This window comes from Ursus americanus, chromosome X (assembly GCF_024610735.1).
Source record: "Ursus americanus isolate L20-20 chromosome X, mUrsAme1.1.p, whole genome shotgun sequence".
Classification (NCBI taxonomy): Eukaryota; Metazoa; Chordata; class Mammalia; order Carnivora; family Ursidae; genus Ursus; species Ursus americanus.
The window spans coordinates 100,715,221-100,734,084 of record NC_142164.1 but is presented as its reverse complement, the minus strand read 5'-3'; the positions used below and the strand labels follow the sequence as shown (position 1 = coordinate 100,734,084).

The 18,864-nt window shown below is 36.7% G+C and overlaps 1 pseudogene; it reads left to right on the top strand.

Moving 5' to 3' along the window:
• Positions 1 to 449: 449 nt before the first annotated feature.
• LOC123796270 (nuclear transport factor 2 pseudogene) lies at positions 450 to 833 on the top strand (annotated as a pseudogene).
• The last annotated feature ends 18,031 nt before the right edge of the window (positions 834 to 18,864 follow it).

Genomic DNA, 18,864 nt, shown 5'->3' with positions numbered 1-18,864 from the left:
GTTTGTTCTTTAGGATAGGCTGAGTAGAAAACAACCAAAAGAAAAACCGAAGAAAGAACAAGAACAAAAAACCCAGGCACTATAAAATCTTATGGAGAAAAAAATTTACGGAACTACAACATTAAACTTGAAAACTTGGTATACCATCATAAAAAGTTAGAAAAGGCCCTGAATGTGGGAAATCATTTGAAGGACCATTAAACACATGTCTTAGTCAAAAATTGTGTCACATTTTAATAGCAACGGCGATTTATGTACATCCCTCTAATTATTTACAAGCTTGCTTCATTTAAATAGATGTCTTTTCAATTTTATGTCAGAAGTTATTTTAATTACAGTGAAATCAATATTTAAGATTCTCAGTGCAGCAGATCATGCTGGGTTGTCACTGCCACTGCCGACATCACACAGGCTCCTCAGGTCTCAATGAGGCTGGGTGATGCTCCAGAATGGGAAATAAGCCAATTTGGGAGCAGACTGGATCCAGCTTCATTCAACATTACTACCAGTTCTTTAATAATGACAGAATGCAAAGAGGTGCCATTTATATTGACACATCATGCCTCAGGTGGGAAGGACAGCAATTCCAGGGGAAAGCTACCATTGTGGAGAGATTGTTCAGCCTTCTGTTCCAGAAAATCTAGCACAGCATCATGGCGCAGGATCATTAGCCCATGCTAGATAGCTGCATCATCACCAGGGTCGTGGACCAGCTCAAGGCTGATGAAAACCCCACGATGGGATTCCCCCAGATATTCCTATTAAAGAACATCAAGGATGCTTGAGTTTGCACCAATGACATGCTCAGGCTTGCCCTGCACAACTTCAGCTGACCTCCTCTCCTCTCATCTAGGTACGCACACTGTTTTCCCCTCTGTTCTCCTTTCTGTACCATTCATACTCCTCCAGATGTTCCAAATATCATACACAAATGAGCAGCACTGTGGTAGGAGCAGGTGCAGTGTGCTGCTATTACTGAGGTATTCTGCATGATGTGTGGATGCTAGGCTAGTTGCACCTGCACAGGAGAAGTCTGTGTTGTACCAGGGCATGCCTTGGAAACACTTAAATAACACAAAAGGTTGTCTTCTTCTTCTTTTTTTTTTTTTTGTCTACTGACAAATTGCTCTAGTTACCCAAAGAAGTGAAGGAGAAAGCAGCTGACTCACCACTCACATACTGATTTGTTCAGATGTTTCAATGCCTCATGATACAACAAAACCATGAAAATTTTCTTAACAAAGTAAATAAAATTCTCATAGATGGATACTTTAAGAGCATAATACTGCAATCAGTTTCCACTACAGAAACCACCTGCAGGATGACCATCTTTAAAGTGGGTTGCCTAATGTATATGAACCTTATTGTAGATAGTCCTACTGGACTATGAGACAATTTCTCTAGATGAAAGTTAACTCATTTCATTTAAGAATTTTTATATGTCAGCAGATCAGATCCATTATTTTAAGTACAATAATATTTTCACGCTCACTCTTCACTACAACTCTAATATAATTAACTTTACTAAGCCTCCTTTCATTTTAAAGCAATTCTAGAATGGGAGCCCATTCATTTATAATATTAGCTTTATTAACATCTTTTTTAATATAATAAATCTAGCTATGTAAGAGTTGTTGATTCCATGGAGGCAATGCTGAGTTTTGTTCTGATCTTGACAATAAAATACTACAATTTAATTTTAAGTTAATTTCTATTTAAATATGGAGCTACTGGTATCAACATTCATCTAATAATAGATTTGGCTGCTTCTAAATAATAAGATTTTTAGGTTTAGATTTTTTTTAATCCAAAGGAGAACTACCTTATAATTCATTTGTTTCATCCAGAGGCTTTACACAATGACATCACCATACTTTTAGAATAGGAATGATATTTATCAAGATTATAAAAAGCAAAAGAATTTTTATTTCTCTTAACTATTAAAAATATGGAATGCACAGAAGTAGAGATTTTCATATGAGGCATGTGGAATTATATATTATGTATCTACTGTAAGTACCTTTTAAGTGAAGAGAGATATAGAAATTTCAAATACTATGACAGCTTTAAAAATGAGTTCATGACTTATCTGAGTGCTGTATTCAAAAGCCTCCAATACAAATGAGAGAAAACAACTAAAATAAAACAAAGAGCTAAGGTTTTAATATTTTAAAAATATATAAATGTATATTCCAGTTACTAACGGGGGTTCATGAGTCCAATGATAAATATGAATGATCTGCTAGCATTCCAAATCAGGCCCTGATAGTTCTGCTGGTATTATATGTACCATCAGTGATATCCTTATTATCCTAAAGAGGCTGCTAGTGCCATATCTTCTAGCAGAAAATGTGGGTGTCATTAGAGTCTTTGAAAATACATATGGACACAATTGGGTATTGGGATTTTGCAGGTCTCTGTATATGAAAAAATAACTGGATTCTGTGGTAGAAGTATGGTCTAGCATCAGGAAACAAATGGTTAAAAAGAAAGTACAGAAAAAATTTAAGATTAAACTAATGGATATATATTTATTAATTTATGATTTAATGGAGCTTCTAATTTGTGCTAGACTTGATGGAAGGAAAAGCAATATATATAGATATCTATATCTATCTATATATATATCTCTATCTATCTATATCTATCTATCTATCTATCTATCTATCTCACCAAAAGAAGTTGCAAAAATAGTACACAGAGTTTCTTTATCTTTATACAGTTTCGCTGAATAGTATTATCTTATATAACCACAGTGCTATTGCCAGAACCTGGGAATTATCACTGGTAGAGTACTACTAACTAATCTACAAAATTTAATCAAATATCGCCAAATGTCACATTAATGTCCTTTCACTACTCCAGGATCCAATTCAGAATGACACACAGCATTTAGCTGTCATGTCTTCCAACCTGGGGAACTGTCATGGCCTTGACACTTTTGAAGAGAACTGGCCAATTATTTTGTTGAATTTTCCTCAATTTGGATTTGTGATGTTTCTTCATGATGAATTCCAGTTATACATATTTTGACAAGAACGCTACAGAAGTAAAAGTGAGTTCTTCTCATTACATCACGTCAAAGGGTTGGTTCATGATGTTGATATGTCTTATTACTGATGATATTAACTTTGATTACTTGGTTAAAGAGGTATCTGTCATGTTTCTCTACTGTCAAGTTACTATTTTCACCTTTGTAATTAAGATGTATCTTGAAGAGAGAATAATAATAACACTATGAAAAAATATTCAAGAGGAATTTGCAGTGTATCATCAGTTCATACATGTTAAGTACGTAAAAGTATTACTTTATGTAGAAATTACAGTGAAAGCATGATGAAGTAATAAATTCTACTGAAAATACTAACTTTAAAATATAATTTCATTTTTCCTGCCAACAAAATATTTTGCTTTAGAGAGACTGTCTATTGCTATTTCTTATACTTTTAGTACAATTGCAAAAGCAAAGAGAAACAGCTGAGTAGAGAAGTGAAACAGAACACTACGAGGCCTATAGCAGAGTATCCATCCTCAAGAGTATGCTGATCAGGAAAACAACATCGCCGCCAGACCTCAGTGAAATCAATGCAGCAAAAAATAGAGTAAAGGCGTGGCCCCCAAATCCTTCTGTATATTGCAAGAAGATTCTGTTTAAATGCTAATCTTTTTGTTATTTTTAACAAAAATAATTCCTATTAAAACTGTCCATAAGAAGTTTCTCTCTTCTTCTCTTTCTCTCTCTCTCTCTCTCTCTCTCTCACACACACACCCCATATGTATTACACACAAGCAAAGTTCCAATAAAGCATTATTTATAAAAAAACAGGTGGTGGGCTGGATTAGGTGAAGAGGGCCATAGTTGGCTATTCCCTGCTTGGACCATTCAGAGCAGGATTTCTCCACCTTGGCACTATTGCTATTTGGGGTTGGATATTCTTTGTCTTAGGGGAGCTGTTCTGTGCATTGTAGAATGCTGAGCAACATTCCTGGCCTCTACACACTAGATGTCCATAGAGCTCCCTCACCCCACAGTGATCACCCCAAATGTCTCCAGATGTTGCCAAACATCCCCTGGGGAACAAAATCACTGCCAGTTGAGAACCATTGCCCTCCAGTCTCCTGGCCAGAAAAAGCAGACTTACTCTATTTATTTTCATTGTTCTTTTTTTCTTACCACCTGCTGGCATTTCTGAGTTGAGAACTTCTCCTACACTCAGGTTGGGATATACAGAAGGTTAAAAAAGAATATCCAGGGGACTCAACTCTGACTCCTTTCTGGAATACCAAGGGCCCTAGCTGGGTTGGCCTTCTTTTCTCTACCTTTCATAGTCTTCTGCTCTTTGTTTCATTTATCTTATCCAGGTTTTAGGTATAAGAAACAGAAGGATTAGAACGAAATATTTATATTTCCAGATATGTATTCTTAAAAGATAACTCTTGTCTGAGGATATGTAGTATCATGCTTAAAAAATGGTTAAAAGTTCATTAGGCAAGTATAATGAATTATGAAATCAACTCCTGGCTCTGCTATTAAAGGGATATGAAACCCTGGGCAGGATACATAGCCTCTGCTACTCAGTTTTTTCAGATACAAATTTATAGTTTTATTAATATACAACTCATAGTTGTATGTGATATAATCTCATTTAACTCATAAGGCTTAAATGAGTTACTACATATAAATAATAGGGACCAGTGTTAGTTAAATATCTAATACTATGTATCAGATATCACTAGCGTCATTTTTTAATTATAATTATCTGGAAAAGCACTGACAAGTAGCTTTACAGACATTGTGCCAATGATTACTAATGCTCCATACTCACAACCACCCATCCCAAAGTGAAAACAAGAATCATCAAAAAACAAATTTTTCAAAACTGGAAGAGAAGCACTTGGATCTGAACTAATTTAATGTACTATTTTAAAGGGCTGAAAAGTGGGTGTTTGATATCTTAAGGTATTTCAAATCATGAAGAATTTAAATGCCAGAACTACAAGGGCTCCATTACAGTATTTTCCTTTAAGTAATTCTTTTCCCCCCTAAAAGACAGTACCAGAGAAAGGACCAGTGTTTCATTAAGGTAGTACCTACTCTCACTCTCTCTAGAACAACATTCGGCTCCTGTGCAAGGGCACACATTAATCTCTCTACATGGAAGGACTTTCACTCCCTGTCAACCTGTACAGGAGAGGTTCTTTCCATCCTTCAAAATTCATCGTATGTCATCTAAGGTTATAAAGCTAAACACTAGAAAAAAGAAACCCCCACACAATTCACACAGCAGAAGAGAGAAAACAAAGGAAGCATTTATAAAAAAAACATAAAAGAACTAAGACCAAGTATCTGTATATCAGTAAGCAGAAACGGGATGAGAGTTCACATATTAGAAATAACAGGTTGAGGGCTGGGGAGTTAAGATGGCGGAGGAGTAGGGGACCCCTTTTTCAGCCGGTCCCCTGAGTCGAGCTGGATAGGTACCAGACCAGCCTAAATAAACACGGAATCAGCCTGAGATGCAGGATGATGCATCTGGAACTCTACAAATGAACATCTCCAGCGCTGAGTATTGAGGTACGAAGAGGGGGAGCTGTAAACCGTGCACAGATATCGGAAGATAAACGGAAGGGGGAGGGAGCCGCCGCGTTTGGGCGCTGGGAAGCGGCAGCCACCTGCACGGGGGAGCGGGTGGACTCACAGAGGGCACCCGAGACAGCGGACTGAGACCGGTGAGCCGTGAACGCGCGCGCAACCAGGCATCTCCCAGAACACCGGAATCCCGGTGTGCTCACGGGATCCAGACTGAGACCGGGAGCTCCCGGAGCTCGCGCGGGGCGGCTGGCGGCTGGCGGGCCACCTGCACGTGGGAGCGGGCGGACTCGCGGTCGGCACCCGCGAAACAGCAGACTGAGACCCTGAACTGGGTGCGCGCGCCACCAGGCTTCTCACGAAACTCCGGAATCGAGGTGTGCTCACCGTGCATAGACTGAGACCGGGAGACCCGGGAGCGTGCGGGGCGGCCGGTGGCTGGCGTAATTAGAAACACAAAGGACAGAGACGGGGCGGCCGGTGGCTGGCGGCATTAGAAACACAAAGGACAGAGACGCGCTGGCCCTGGAAGTGAGGGCAGGGACGCCGGGTTGGTGCGCACATCCCGGGACGCTGCAGGGTTGAGCAGCACCAACAGTAACAGAGTTAAAGTGGCCAGAACATCAGTGGAGAACGGGCCGCAATCCCTCTGTTCTGTGACAGAGGCTGAAATTCGGCCGCTGCTGCTCTGACTCTCAGAAGAGGCACAGCAAACCGCCAGGGAAAGCCGCCAGAGAACAAAAGCCTGGAAATACCGGCTCAGAGAGTGCCCATCGCCATCCCCCCTCGCAGGGGACACAGAGACTCTAACCAAAGAGGGTTGCCTGAGTATCGGCACGGCAGGCCCCTCCCCCAGAACACAGAAGGCAGGCTGAAAAATCAAGAAGCCCACAACCCGAGGCGCCGGGGTGGCACAGTCATGGAGCGCCTGCCTTCGGCTTAGGGCGTGATCCCGGCATTCGGGAAAGGAGTCCCTCATCGGGGTCCTCCGCTGGGAGCCTGCTTCTTCCTCTCTCACTCCCCTGCTTCTGTTCCGTTCTTGCTGACTGTCTCCCTCTCTCAGATAAGTAAATAAATAAAATCTTTAAAGAAGCCCACATCTCTAAGATCCCTATAAAACAAGGGGCACGGCCTGGGACCCAGTCAATAATTTGGGCTCTGGACAACCCCGCAACCTCTCCTCTTCAGAATGACAAGAAGGAGAACCCCCCCCCAGCAAAGAAAAGACAGTGAGTCTGTGGCCTCTGCCACAGAAGTAACGGATATGGATGTAACCAAATTATCAGAAATGGAATTCAGAGTAACAATGGTCAAGATAATGAGTAGACTTGAAAAAAGTATTAAGGAAAATGTTACTGAGAATATAGAATCCCTAAGGGCGGAAATGAGAGCGAATTTGACAGAAATTAAAAATTCTATGAGCCAAATGCAGGCAAAACTAGAGGCTCTGACGGCCAGGGTCACCGAAGCAGAGGAAAGGGTTAGTGAATTGGAGGATGGGTTAATAGAGGAAAAAATAAAAATAGAAGATGGTCTTTAAAAAATCCACGCTCACGAATGTTGGCTACGGGAGATTACTGACTCAACGAAACGATCCAATGTTAGAATCATCGGCATCCCCGAGGGGGTGGAGAAAAACAGAGGTCTAGAAGAGATATTTGAACAAATTGTAGCTGAAAACTTCCCTAATCTAGCAAGGGAAACAAACATTCGTGTCCAAGAGGCAGAGAGGACCCCTCCCAAGCTCAACCATGACAGACCTACACCATGTCACGTCATAGTGCATTTCGCAAACATTAGATCCAAGGATACAGTATTGAAAGCGGCCAGGGCAAAGAAATTTCTCACGTACCAAGGCAAAGGCATCAGAATTACATCAGACCTGTCTACACAGACCTGGAATGAGAGAAAGGGTTGGGGGAGCATTTTTAAAGCTCTTTCAGAGAAAAACATGCAGCCAAGGATCCTTTATCCAGCAAGGCTGTCATTCAGAATTGATGGAGAAATAGACATTTCAGAATCGACAGTCACTAGCCAATTTCGTAACCACGAAACCAGCCCTACAGGAGGTATTACGGGGGGTTCTATAAAAGTAAAAAGGCCCCAAGAGTGATACAAAACAGAAAGTCACAGCCAATACAAACAAAGACTTTACTGACAACATGGCAGAATTAAAAGCATATCTCTCAGTACTCAGCCTTAACATTAATGGTTTAAATTCTTGCTTAGAATGCCACAGGGTTGCAGATTGGATAAAAAGAAATGACCCATCCATTTGCTGTCTACAAGAGACTCATTTCGAACCCAAAGATGCATTCAGACTGAGAGTAAGGGGATGGAGTACCATCTTTCACGCAAATGGACCTCAAAAGAAAGCTGGGGTAGCAATTCTCATATCAGATTAACTGGATTTTAAACTACAGACTATAGTTAGAGACACAGAAGGGCACTATATTATTCTTAAAGGAAGTATTCAACAAGTGGATATGACAATTATAAATATATATGCCCCCAACAGCGGAGCAGCAAGATACACAAGCCAACTCTTAACCAGAATAAAGAGACATATAAATAAAAATACATTAATAGTAGGGGACCTCAACACTCCACTCTCAGAAATAGACAGAACACCCTGGCAAAAACTAAGCAAAGAATCAAAGGCTTTGAATGCTATACTCGACGAGTTGGACCTCTTAGATATATATAGAACACTACACCCCAGAACCAAAGAATACTCATTCTATTCTAATGCCCATGGAACATTTTCAAGAATAGACCATGTTCTGGGACACAAAACAGGTCTCAGCCGATACCAAAAGATTGAAATTATCCCCTGCATATTCTCAGACCACAACGCTCTGAAATTGGAACTCGACCACAAGGAAAATTTTGGAAGAAACTCAAACACTTGGAGACTAAGAACCATCCTGCTCAGGAATGACTCGATAAACCAGAAAATAAAAAATCAAATTAAACAATTTATGGAGACCAATGAGAATGAAAATACAACAGTCCAAAACCTATGGGATACTGCAAAGGCGGTCCTAAGGGGGAAATACATAGCCATCCAAGCCTCACTCAAAAGAATAGAAAAATCTAAAATGCAGTTTTTATATTCTCACCTCAAGAAGCTGGAACAGCAACAGAGGGACAGGCCTAATCCATGCACGAGGAAGCAGCTGACCAAAATTAGAGCTGAAATCAATCAAGCAGAAACCAGAAGTACAGTAGAGCAGATCAACAGGACTGGAAGCTGGTTCTTGGAGAGAATCAATAAAATTGACAGACCACTGGCAAGACTTATCCAAAAGAAAAGAGAAAGGACCCAGATTATTAAAATTATGAATGAAAAAGGAGAGGTCACAACCAACACCAATGAAATTGGAAATATTATTAGAAACTTTTTCAACAGCTTTATGCCAATAAACTAAGCAATCTGGAAGAGATGGAATCCTTCCTGGAAACCACTCTCGCCACTATTATTCAACATAGTACTAGAAGTCCTTGCAACAGCAATCAGACAACAAAAAGGGATCAAAGGTATTCAAATCGGCAAAGAAGAAGTCAAAATGTCTCTCTTCGCAGATGACATGATACTCTATTTGGAAAACCCAAAAGAAGCCACTCCCAAACTATTAGAAGTTATAGAGCAATTCAGTAACATGGCGGGATACAAAATCAATGCTCAGAAATCAGTTGCATTTCTGTACACGAATAACGAGAACGAAGAAAGAGAAATTAGGGAATCCATCCCATTTACAATAGCACCAAAAACCATACGTTACCTTGGAATTAACTTAACCAGAGACGTAAAGGACCTTTATTCTAGAAACTATAAATCACTCTTAAAAGACACTGAGGAAGACATAAAAAGATGGATAGATATTCCATGCTCATGGGTCGGAAGAATTAACATAGTTAAAATGTCCATGCTACCCAGAGCAATCTACACTTTCAATACTATCCCGATCAAAATACCGAGAACGTTTTTCAAAGAACTGGAACAAATAGTCCTTAAATTTGTATGGAACCAGAAAAGACCCCGAATCTCCAAGGAACTGTTGAAAAGGAAAAACAAAGCTGGGGGCATCACAATGCCGGATTTCGAGCTGTACTACAAAGCTGTGATAACAAAGACAGCATGGTACTGGCACAAAAACAGACACATAGACCAATGGAACAGAATAGAGAACCCAGAAATGGACCCTCAGCTCTTTGGGCAACTAATCTTTGATAAAGCAGGAAAAAACATCCAGTGGGAAAAAGACAGTCTCTTCAATAAATGGTGCTGGGAAAATTGGACAGCTACATGCAAAAGAATGAAACTTGACCACTATCTCACACCATACACAAAAATAAACTCCAAATGGATGAAAGACCTAGATTTGAGACAGGAATCCATCAAAATTCTAGAGGAGAACATAGGCAGCAACCTCTACAACATCGGCCAAAGCAACCTTTTTCATGATACATCCCCAAAGGCAAGAGAAACAAAAGATAAAATGAATTTATGGGACTTCATCAAGATTAAAAGTTTCTGCACAGCCAAGGAAACAGTCAGAAAAACTAAGAGGCAGCCCATGGAATGGGAGAAGATATTTGCAAATGACACTACAGATAAAGGACTGGTATCCAAGATCTACAAAGAACTTCTCAAACTCAATACACGAGAAACAAATAAACAAATCAAAAAATGGGCAGAAGATATGAACAGACACTTTTCCAATGAAGACATACAAATGGCTAACAGACACATGAAAAAATGTTCAAAATCATTAGCCATCAAGGAAATTCAAATCAAAACCACACTGAGATACCACCTTACGCCAGTTAGAATGGCAAAAATAGACAAGGCAAGAAACAACAATTGTTGGAGAGGATGTGGAGAAAGGGGATCCCTCCTACATTGTTGGTGGGAATGCAAGTTGGTACAGCCACTCTGGAAAACAGTGTGGAGGTCCCTTAGAAAGTTAAAAATTGAGCTACCCTATGATCCAGCCATTGCACTACTGGGTGTTTACCCCAAAGATACAGACGTAGTGAAGAGAAGGGCCATATGCACCCCAATGTTCATAGCAGCATTATCCACGATAGCTAAATCGTGGAAGGAGCCGAGATGCCCTTCAACAGATGACTGGATTAAGAAGTTGTGGTCCATATATACAATGGAATATTACACAGCAATCAGAAAGAACGAGTTCTCAACATTTGCTACAACATGGACGGCACTGGAGGAGATAATGCTAAGTGAAATAAGTCAAGCAGAGAAAGACAACTATCATATGATTTCTCTCATCTATGGAACATAAGAACTAGAATGATCAGTAGGGGAAGAAAGGGATAAAGAAAGGGGGGGTAATCAGAAGGGGGAATGAAACATGAGAGACTATGGACTATGAGAAACAAACTGAGGGCTACAGAGGGGAGGGGGGTGGGGGAATGGGATAGGCCAGTGATGGGTAGTAAGGAGGGCACATATTGCATGGTGCACTGGGTGTTATACACAACTAATGAATCATCGAGCCTTACATCGAAAACCGGGGATGTACTGTATGGTGACTAACATAATATAATAAAAAATCATTATAAAAAAAAAAAGAAATAACAGGTTGAACAGATAAAAATAACACTAGCAAATAGATGCTGTATCTAATGGGTGCATCTAAAATGATTTAAAAGCAAAAGTATGAATCAATTTGTGCCATGATAATAATACTAGGCAATATAGAATTCTTAAAGAAGAAAAAACAAAGGGCATGTTATAAAGAGCACTGTTCATACTGAGAAAATTTTGTGATTAATATTCAGCTACTGAGTAACAAAATGTTGAAAATAGGAAATACAGACTGCAAGAACAAAATTAAGGGAAACAATGAATGAGAAACTGAATTTAACCTACCATGAATAGCTAATGAATAGTTCACATAATCTTCAGAGTAGTTTACCATATAATCTAACAGGAAAAAGTGTAGTAACATGATTGGTATTGTCTCATTTTGAATTCCCCCAGAAGCAAGTCTTGAGACAAAAAGTCCATTGAAATGTATTTATTAGGGGAGACAAGGAACACAAGCAGGGAAGAGAAAAGGTGGACAGTGAAAGGAAAGCATCCCATACAGGGTGCATAATTAAACTACCTGTCACTGATTAATCACACAGAAAAACTCTGGAAAATGGTATAAAATATGACCAAATTTTCCCACCAAAGGGAGGGAGGCAGGTAGAGTGTTTATATACTGTATCCCAGCAGTCTTCAATTCAGAGTTGTGAAGTATGTGTTAATTCAGAGCTTCTGGACTATTCATGGGAACAGAATAGGCTTCTAAGATTCCAGTACAACTCTGTGTCAGAGAGCTATGGACACTTGCAGCTGGAAGTTCAAAGGTGCACAGTGAAAACTGTAAGATCTGAGGGATAGGAGCAGGGCACTATAGAATAAGGTGACTGCTAAAATTGAGCATATGTTAGATCACAAAGGAAATTAAAATGCATTTAAGAATGGAAAAAAAAGCCACATTTTCTGACCACAATGGTGTAATATTTAAAATTAAGGAAGAAAAAATCTAAAATTATCTCAAAATATTTAAGAATTAGAGACAAAACACTATTATACAACTCTTAGATTAAAGGAGAACTACAAATCAAAACTACACAATACAGAGATAATAATGATAAAGGACATGTTTTAAAAACTAAAGCTAGGGGCGCCTGGGTGGCTCAGCCGTTAAGCGGCTGCCTTCGGCTCAGGGCCAGATCTCAGGGTCCTGGGATTGTGCCCCGCATCGGGCTCCCTGCTCCACTGGGAGCCTACTTCTTCCTCTCCCACTTCCCCTGCTTGTGTTCCCCCTCTCTCTGGCTGTCCCTCTCTCTGTCAAATAAATAAATAAAATCTTAAAAAAACACAAAAAACAAAAAACTAAAGCTAATCTAAGTAAAAAAAAAAAAAAATGAGAGTCTCAAACTCATATACCCCTAAATAAGAATAGTATTTTTTTAAATTGTTACATTTTCAATATTAAAAGTTTTTGGGGAAAAAACCTAACATACAGATATGGAAAAAACAAAGTAAAATTTTAAAGTCTTAAATCAGTAGTATTATTAAAAATCCAAAACCGGTTAGTTTATGTATTTTTAAATGATAAAATGACACTAGATCAATTTATGAAAAAGGATAAATTGCTATGATAACAAAATTAAAAATGAGTAAAGGAAAAAACAAAGAAAATTAAGATACATATCAAATTCTTTAAAACTAACTGTGCAAAATTCTCTGAAAACCAGGATTAAATGTATTGTATTACAGAAATAACATAAATTACCAAAATTAGCCCCAGAAGAAATGGAAAATCTAAACAAGCCAGTAATTTCATGCAAATTAATTCTAAAATATTTGATAAAAAACCTCACTAAAAACTGAGAGGCCCAGATGGTTTCATAGTAAATAAACCAATAATTTAATTCCAATGCAATTAAAAATTTTCCAGAGCAGTAATTCAGGTGATGCTTAAAAATATTTCTTTGATACCAGAAAAATACTGATAACAGAATTCAAATGAGTATAATTTATTAATATCAATACTCAGGTAAGAAATCAAATATTAAAAAGAGAAGACACTGGTATTTTAAAATAACTATATAGCTTTAGGGCAAGGATTTTACATGTTTTGTTTATTTGAGTCTCTAGTATCTGGGAAAATATCTGCTACATTTTAGGCACACAGTAAGATTGATGGTATGAATGAATAATGACAGGAATGCAAGGGTGGTTCAGAATTGGCAATTCTAGTAAATACATAATGTAATATATAAAATACATATATAACATATAATGTAATACATGTATTACATAATACATATATTATATAATATATATATATAATTTAAGTAAATCAGAGGAAAAATGCATGATTATCATGTTGCATTAAAAACACACATAGAATAATAATCAGTACTCATTTTTTAATTAAAATATACTTGACATATAACATTGTATAAATTTAAGGTATACAATGTATTGATTTGATACATTTATATATTGCAATATGATTACCACTATAGAGTTAGCTAATATCTCTATCACATCACATAATTACCATTCCTTTTTTGTGGCGGGAACAATTAAGATCTAGTCTCGCAGCAACTTTGAAGTTTATAATACAGTAGTGTTGTCTATAATCACTGTGCTGTGCATTAGATCTCCAGGACTTATTTATGTTGTTTAAGGGTATAAACCTGGAACAAGTAAATAAATATATCTTGCAGTCTTGATTTTTAATAATTGTCTATATTGAAAATCAAGGAAAGCATCATGCTTAATGAAAAAACACTATTTATTTAGATACTCACAAGTAGTTTTAATACGGACAGTTTTCCACACCATGTGCCAAAAAACACTAGAATAAATCCATGAAAATTTGGAAAAACTAAAGAACCCTGAAAAACAACATTATTATTTAAACTTGTTCTAAAATTCCAAGTACTTTCAAATGTAAGCAGCATATGTGTGTGCATGTGTATGTGTGTGTAAAAAGACAAGATATCAAATAGGGAAAAAAAGTGTAAAACTTATCAGGCAGCTAAGAAAATAAAAGTACAAATGACCAAAAACATAAAAGAGGTTTAACTTAAAGAAATGCAAACAACACTTTTTCGACCATAAGATTATAAAAGTTAAGTAAAATTATGATTTGGCACATGGTGTGGAAAAACAGTCCATTTTAAAACTACTTGTGAACATCCAAATAAGTTTAACATTTTTGGAGGCCAATTTTTCAATGTCCAAGAAAATTTAAACTCCAGAAACTCCTTGATCTTGCATTTTTTTTACTGGTAAATTACTCCATAGTCTTATTCAAAAACCATGACAAGAGCTAATTATAATACCATTTAAAATTTTGTATTGATTTTAACAGCAAAAATCAACCTACATGTCCAACACCTTAAGAATGATTAAAAGCTTGTGTGCATTCATTTAATGAAACAGAGTAAAACTTAAAAAAAAAAAAAAGAGAGTCAGGGAGAATTCCACATCCTGCTATAGCATGTGTTCCATTATAGGTATATACAGAAAATGTTAATATCTTTTAGGAAAGGAGCTAAGGATTCTTGTAGTGAGGCATGAGAGAGAAGCTTAATGTTTATAATTTCATATACTTTTTATTGTGCATATAACTCATGTTTATGCTTGTATGTATTTTATATTCATCTACATAGGTCTATATATCTAGAGATTGGAAGAGAGTTTCCCATGACGTGTTACTAGAAAAAGACTAACTGGACATTCCACTTAAAATTTGTATTGCTTAGTACTGAAAATGAAATAAACACATCATCCTCAGGATCTACCATATATATATGTAATATCAGGTTGCTACAACATAAACAATCTCAAATTATTCAATGCTAGAAAATTGCAATTAAATTTTCTTGGTAACTCTTTGAAGGGGGTGGAAACTATGTGTTTTGATGATAGAAAAGTAGTTATCTATAACAAGAGACACTTATTTTATTTTTTTAAGTTTTTATTTAAATTACAGTTAGTTAACACACAGTTTAATTAGTTTCAGGTATTAGTGATTCAACACTCCATATAACACTCAGTGCTTATCGTAGAGCTACTTATTTTATTCTATTTTTTTTATTTTTTAAAGATTTTATTTATTTATTTATTTGAGAGAGAGAGAGAGAGCAAGTGGGGGAAGGGGTAGAGGAAGAGGGAAAGGGAGAGGGAGAGAATCTCAAGCAGACTCTGCTCCGAGCACAGAGCCCGAATGGGGCTTGATCTCATGACCCTGAGATCATGACCTGAACTGAAACCAAGAGTCAGATGCTCAACTGACTGAGCCACCCAGGTGCTCCAAGAGCTACTGATTTTAAACTTCCCAGTCTGACTTTTCAGAGGTTGTTAAGTGTGCAGCAAGGTCTTCTAAATATATGTAGGCCAGTGGCTTTTTCAGATGCTCTGGCAAAGTAGGCAAATATGCAGGTTATCATTTTTTAGCAAACCCATCGTGAATGTATTATAGCTTTTTGGGGAAGATTATCCCAATTCGTTTGAGAAATAAAATTCCTCAGTGATAGATACAAATGAGCCCCTAATCTTAGTACAAAAGATTCAGGGATTTGATTGTGCCTTTGTAGAAATAACCTGGAGTAGGGAAACTAGACTTTACTGATATTTCAGATTTATTTTTCCATTTTTCTCTCCTTATTAATAAGTTAGAAATCCAAATATTAGAAAGAGTGTACAATATAATGAATAAATCACAACTTGTTTATTTTACAAAAAGGTATATAATTTAATTCATTTCTATATTATGGTCATTGTCTGCCTTTAAAATATTGCTGAGTAGTTTTATCTAGCTATAGCTAAAAACAGTAACTTGGAAATCTGTTCTTGGACCAAACACCCAAAACAGATATTTGCCACTCATGAATAAAGCTAGAGAGATGTACACTTGAGTGAGACCTTAAAAGGGAATTTAAAGCTACATCCCAGCAGGTATATAAATAGTTGCTCTTACTACACCCTAGAACATATAGTTCTAAGTAAACAACAGATACATAAAATGTAAAACAAAATCAACATAATTATAGCAAAAATGTATAAATGGATAAACCAGAAAAAGGAAATACATTACTAATATCCTAAAAACAAAATACTTGTTAGATAGTATTATGGTATTTTGTTTCCTACAAGTATTTCTATTTAGTAAATTTAAGAGGTTGATTTGAAGCTGATTCTGCTCTCTCATGTTCAATGCAAATAGCCTTGTGTAGTTGAAATGGTAAGTAATACTAGGAGATCAGCATATTTTGATGAATCTTCCAATTAGAGAATAATTTTAGCTACAGATAAAACCATTTTATGATTTTGTCAATCTTTTTTGCTATCACTTGATTAAAATGCTATCATGAATCTTAAAATATCAAAACTTTAGAAATTAACACATTCTAGAACTGCAAAACAGATGAGGCTCAAAATTACATTCTATGATAAACATGAATCCATATTTTTTATTATTCACAAGGCTGAAAAAATAATATAAAATAAGCATATTTTTCAATCAAATTTCTTGCTCAAATGGTCATTTGAAGCACAGCATGTCTTTCAGGGGCAGCAGTACTATTAAAACTATGTTTTTCCAGGGGCAAACTGGGTGGCTCAGTTGGTTAAGTGTCTGACTTCAGCTCGGGTCATGATCTCAGGGTCCTGGGATGGAGCCCCATGTGGGGCTCTGTGCTCAGCAGGGAGTCTGCTTGTCCCTCTGCCCCTCCTTCCACCTGTGCTCTCTTTCAAATAAATAAATAAAATCTTAAAAAAAAAAACTATGTTTATCCAAATAGTATGAATATGTTGAAAGCATTTTTCTTATAATGTTGACTACGTATATCAGAGAAAAATTCTAAAACCTGGTCAATATCATTAAGTTCCATAAAAACACAACCAGGTAAATGTTTTTCAAGGGATTCCAAAAGCATGGTACATAGTGACTTATTCAATGTGTGTTTGTTGAACAAAGGATTGAGTTACATATATTTGCCAATTACATTCATATCCCATTGGCCTTAATTATGTTAAAAAAATAGTGAAGAATTTGCTATATTTTTAATCAAAACAAAAATACAAATGGAATTCCTATTATTCTCAAACCAATATGTAAATTACAGCAGAGTGAGGAACTTAAGACAGGTGTTAAAAATCTTTGTATAGTACAACACATATATGGGGAAAGAGAAGACATTTATTGGATGAATGAATGAATGAAATCTGAACCAGGAGTCAGAAAAAATAGCCAAAGAGTTTTCTACCTCAGTAGTCGAGTAAGTCAATATAATGTGATAAATTTAATAGCAAGTGAGTCAAATGTGCTATGGGAGCACCTATGGAAGTGTTTAAATGTGAGCTGAGATTCAGGAAACCTTCCCAGAGGGATAAGAACAAGAGCTAAATTTTGGTGCATGAAATTCTTAAAATTCTGAGAAAACAAAATACTGCATTTGAGAAACCACCTTTGTTTGCCATGGCTGTGGCAGATAACTCAATAATCATCATGGAGAAGCTAATTAAAAACAAACAAACAAACAAACAAACAAACAAACAAACAAAAAACTGAAAAAAGATCCATTACAAATGGCAGTATGGAGAACACTGGTAAACTTAGTGTCTGCTGGTGTACAAGTATGTGTGTTTAAAAAACTATAACTTAATTGTGTTTAATCTATATATTAATTTAGGAAGAAGTGATACCTTAATAATGGTCAGTCTCCCGTTGTACGAACATGGCGTATCTTTTCATTTGCTCAGATCTTGATCTATTTCATCATGAGATGATGCACAAAGAAAGCTACATTATTTCATTGCTTCTATGTCCTATTCCTACTTCCGCATTAATACAGCTTTTGGGGGACATAAAACAGGAGGCAACAGTGAAGGCTGCACAGGATAACAAAATCATTTTTCCATGAGGTGTTTGTACTATTACAGTAGATATTGTCAGTGGAGACAAGGAAAATCATAAGGAAATTTATCTTTGTCTCCATTTAGTGGCTAGTATTTTCTCCCTCCCAAAAATGGATTTACACTAGATTAATTTTGTTTGTAGCCAAGAATGGTTAATTTAGCATATCAAAGTAAACTAAATTATTCCCAGGTTGCTCATAATAATCAATACACAGGAAAATTAAGCTAGTATTAAATGAATGTGAGAATGAGAAATATTGAAGAGAAATGTAATAATACCTTTTGAGTCTTCAGTAACTTGGGTAGGATGAAACAATTTTAAACTTAACCAAAATATTACATTTTTAGAATAATATTAAACAAAAGGTATCATTTATAGCTTAGTCGTAAATATATCTAGTAGCTTTCCTTGGCTTCTGTAGTTGTCAATGCAGTCAGCAGAAGTTGAAGGATTTGAGGACTGCATCCCATTGTTAGGCCTCTTTCCATTTAAACATGAGCTTAATTATAAAACTCCTCACAAAGTACTATAAAATACACTGAAGGTTTTATTTGGGCTAAGGCAGGCCTATAAAACAGATAAATCTATAATAACTGTTTATACATTAGTAGTATTATTTATTAATATATGTAGTTGCAATCAGCCATCACTGAAGCAGCTTTACTGAAATAAATTTGCAGTAATATACAAACTAAAGGATAGTACATAAGACTTCTTAATCAAGTAGAGTTTATGTGGTCAATAAAGCACACAGGACCACAACAGCCCATTTCATTTTTTCGCTAGGAAATCAATATCCACAATAGAAAA